The 4,790-nt window shown below is 34.3% G+C and overlaps 1 protein-coding gene across 1 annotated transcript in view; it reads left to right on the plus strand.

The window, feature by feature from the left end:
- Nucleotides 1–282: 282 nt before the first annotated feature.
- LOC106465275 overlaps nt 283–4,790 on the plus strand; it is an 85,708-nt gene continuing 81,200 nt past the window's right edge. Inside the window, exon 1 of the mRNA XM_022393135.1 lies at nt 283–502. The gene's annotated coding sequence lies outside the window, so the exon portion shown is untranslated. The remainder of the gene's footprint in view (nt 503–4,790) is intronic.

The raw sequence follows: 4,790 nt of genomic DNA on the forward strand, positions 1-4,790 counted from the left end.
GCCAAAGCCAGATAGTGCTTCTGTTTCACAGAGTTCTTTACTCTGTTTTTAATACATCGTAAAAAACTGTGATTCTACCTATGACTGCCTTCATGAGAATAGAGAAAAGGTCATAAAAATCTAACTTAGATCAGTAGCGCCAACAACTGTTAAAAACTTGAAGCATAAATATTTGACTGCGCGAAATGGGCGCGCCGAGCTTGAAATACGTCAAACCAAAAGCAGTCGACATTCGTCTCGCGCGAGAGCGCGTGGGTGGAAAGCGACATTATCGCACACACGGTGGCAGGCTGTGGACGAATTACAGAATGCGGGGTGGTGTGTAAATATTTAATGCAGAGAATGTAGTCCAAGGAGCAGTTGGACCAAGGCAGAAAGCTTGGACAACAGTTGGACGATCCACCACCACTCGTGAGAGCAGACTACGTAAAAGCCATCACCCCCTGTGGCAACAAACCTTACTTTGACAAGAACTCGGACAGTGGGTAGATCTTTCCACCAAGTAAGTTTACTCATAGTTTATTATTTAATAAGTTTTACTTCCATGTAGTACTGTTAATTTTAGTTATTATATCACGCGAATTATGCATTTAGTCCCAACAATCCTTTACTCAGTGAGATCTTGGAAGTAGTTTAAATTGTTCATGGTTAATTGATGTTGGCTATTTGCCTTTTATTGCTGTTGGTGAGCAAAACAGTTTCAGGCAAAGATGAAACACATGGAAAATAAACTATATAAGTGAAACAGATAGATTTAGAAGCAGCAAAATAGCAAAATAAAATAATAAACGTCACAAATATATTTGTATTAATAATAATCCAATTTTGTAGTTTTTGGATATTCGACTGAATATGAACATGTTTATAACAAATAAATTAATTTAATAAAACGTCTGCCTCTCGATACGACATTAAAAGAGACAAGATTCGTGAATAATGCACGAAGTGCAATATAACAGCCCCCAATGGCACAGCGGTATGTCTGCGGACTTACAACACTAGAAACCTGGTTTCGATATCCGTGGTGGGCAGAGCACAGATAGCCAATTGTGTAGCTTTGCGCATAACTATAAACAAACAAGCAATATAACAGTATATAATATTGCAAAGTTTTTCGTGAAATTAGAATAAAAACTAAAAGGATTAGGAACAACGATTAATGTACAGAGCTGAAAAAAGTAAAGCACAGATTTAGATAAAAATAATTAAGGAAAACAATGATAAAAGAGTTAGGCAAGGTGAGAAAACATCTACAGTTAGATGTAATTAAAAATTCGATATCGAGAGCCCGAAGACAGAGGAGAGATATGTATGTGATTAAAAACATTAGGCTGAAAAAATAATATAATCAGATAAAGCGTAGCAAAGAGCTAGACATTTTTTTAAATGCAGGTTTAGAAATTCAGGCTAAATAGAAAAAGACAAAGTGAAAACATGGTAAGTTTAAAAAATAATAATCAAAGAGTTATGGAGAGTGGGAACAACAATTGGGGTGCTAGGGGTGGTGAGAACAACAACTGGGTGCTAGGGAAGATGAGAACAACAGAAATACAGCAAGAAAAGATTAGAAGATATCAATCGAGAGTTATATGGGACCGAAAAAATAGAGCAAGTCAAAAAGCAAAAGCTGAAGAAGTTAACTTGCTACAGTTCAGAGGGAATAACAGAGAAATAGAGTTAAAGAGAGGGTAGAAAAAAGAAAATGGTGCAGAAATAATAAAATGTATATAATGATTTATAGATAAATTAGAAATAAACTTTTATGACTAAAGCTTAAAAGCTAGAGAATTGATAGTTTTGAAAGTAACAATAATAAAAAAACAATGTATATTGATTGTATAAAAGTAAGAGAAAAACCTAATTACATGAAAGGATAACTTGCATAGAATATGACAAAACAAGACAGAATAGATTTTAAAGATAGTCAAAAGATATTTAATTAATAGAAAGCTGAGTAAAATTAGAAAAATAAGCAAACTGAATTAAACTAAACCAAAAATATTTTGTTAAAAAAATGAAAAGCAACAAACGGAGAAAAACTAAGAGATGTGAGATAGAAGGAAAATGTTTAGGTAGAAAGGCCGGGAAAACTTAAGTGAAACTGCTCGAAGTAAGATGGACGGAACCCTTTCGGGTTATACACCACGTGATAGAAAAGAAATGTGCTAAAATAACATAGGGTAAATATCATGATCTAAAATACTTTAGAGACAAAGTAGGAAAAATATGAGGAGTCAAATGATATCAATCAGTTTTCTACTCTTTATTATTTCATTATGTATGAGTTTTATTATTATTATTTAATACTTTTTTGTTTTTGTATTGTCTCAGTAATACCATATTTACAAATGTTAGTTTCTTTCTTAGCATTTTCGTCGATTTTATCACACGCTAGTTGCCCCAAATCGCCTACATTTAGCAGTGTGATTAATAATATATTTCTGTTACAATTAACAAATAATATTCTCTGTGAATAACTGATCTTATGTACAACATCCCACAGTTACAACTGATTTTCAATATGATTTTCTTGCATTTAGAATGTCGTTTTGTTTTTCTGCTCACTTTTTGTACTTTCATCTTCACAGTCGGTTTTTCTTAACTTAATATTCACGAAGCCTCATATTCTCTTGCATATATCGTTATAGTTAATGCAATAAATATTGAAAAGAATAGAGAAACAGTTTTTTCGGTCGTGCTTGTCCTAATGGTTATCCCACTCGGACTAAGATTGAGAGAGTTAATGGTTCGTGACCCATTGTAGCTAAACCGTGCACTACACTTTGGGAGTTATATAAGAGTGACAGTCAAATACAACTATACAATGAGACAAGAGTAGTCCAATAGTTGGAGGTGGGCGCTGTTTTCCTCTATTCTATAAGTTCAAAATTAGTAACGGCTAATGATCCTGTGTAGATGATCCTTTGTGTAGCTTTGTGCAAAAATTCTTAAAAAAACCCCCCAACAATAACAAAAAACAAGGACAATGAAAAACACTTCTAAGCTAAACAGCCAGATTACTCGTTTTTCCCCTTAATGTACACTATCCTCTCCATTAACTGGCCTGTAGCTCGCAATTAGTGCAACAGGTGAAAACACGTGTATTATAATCATGGTGGGCTCGCTCACATATTATTGTGTGAGGTCCGGGCTTCCGTGAATTGTGTGAAAGCCATATATTTTTATTAATTACCAGCTCTTACCTATTCAACTACCCGCATGCTAGTAAAGTTTCCCCTGAATCATCGGTCGTCTATACACGTAGATTGATAAGACTTCCGTTGTAATAATAGCATAACTCTTTCTCCGGGTTAAAAAACAGATGTTTCTTTATAGATACCAAATTCAATCAGGTATTATTTCGAACATATGCATATTGCCCCCCTCCCTCCCAGCATTACGTTCATAGTATTATAATACAGCTAATGAAACTTACAAAGATGCAGGCCGTTAGCTGATGCAGCTACTGTCATGTGATCGGTTAGATATGTTTAATTAACGTTTCGAAGGGAAATTTAACGTACAGCTCACTTTTATTCAACAAACTCACTAAACATGGATATTATTAGGAAATTGGTTTATTTTTACTATTAGTGCGTTTATGATTTCGAAAACTGCTTTTTTTTTTCAAGATACACTTGACAAATAATGTTGTTTACAAAGAAAAATGTAAAAAACTACAGGCTTCGCATTTCAAATAATTATAATCATTTGCCTCTTTAGTTTTCCGAAATCCAATATTCTTCTTTGTCTTTACGAGTAATTACGTATTTCTTTAGATCTTAGTTTCAACCGGACAAGAATTTTTACTGAAGTCGCTCGATTTACCGAGTACAAAGAGCATAATCTATACGTATATTTCTATATACATTGTGCCCTTTGAAGATGGAACAAACGTTTCGTTCTGATATTTCAATATATGTTGTAATGTTCTTCAAAAGATATACGGAGGGGTCAGAAAAACGTCACCGGAAAATATTCAGCTATACTCGTCAGCTAATTATATTTAACAAACACTGATAACTTTGCATGTTACTTCAAAAGAAAGTAGGATTGTTTGTATGTTTGTTGAATATTGCACAAAGCTACACTAGTGCTATCTGCGCAAGCCGTCCCTAATTTTGAAGTGATAGGCTAGAGAGAAAAAAGCTAGTCAATACCACCCTCTACCAACTCTTAAGCTACTCTTTACCAACGAATAACGCCTCCACTGCTGAAAGTGCATGCATGTTCGGGGACGAGTTTCGATTTCACAACCCACAGGTTGCGAGTCTAACACCCTAACCACCAGACTATGCCAGGCCTAAAAACAAAAATATTTAATAAGAGAATAAAAGTCTACCTGATCCGAGGGTTAGCCTGCCCGGATTATAAATTCGAGGATTGTTTTACCTGTTGTCCCAAAAACACGCTCCACACTTTGGAGCTGAGGACTGTGACAGATTTATTATTGTATTTATATTTTAATATCGATGTTTGTTTAAATTAAATTTATATTTATAAACGTACATAACTGTTAAATATGTATTGCGCAACTTCCGTCTATTATCTAAAGTTGTAAAAGATTCTCGAGTGTAAGAATCAACAATATATGTGTGTGTACGTGAAAGCTAGTGTTAGCGTCGATATTGTTACGTAAAACTGAAATTTCGAGAAACTCTCCACACGCCTATAAATATAACCAACGCGAAGCGCCAAAAAACAGTATCTATTATTGGGTAGTTGTAATTTATGTGCTATAAACTTCGTAAGTTATAATTGTGATTAACACTTATTAATCGGGAACTTCA

This window comes from Limulus polyphemus, unplaced genomic scaffold (genome assembly GCF_000517525.1).
Source record: "Limulus polyphemus unplaced genomic scaffold, Limulus_polyphemus-2.1.2 Scaffold1892, whole genome shotgun sequence".
NCBI lineage: Eukaryota > Metazoa > Arthropoda > Merostomata > Xiphosura > Limulidae > Limulus > Limulus polyphemus.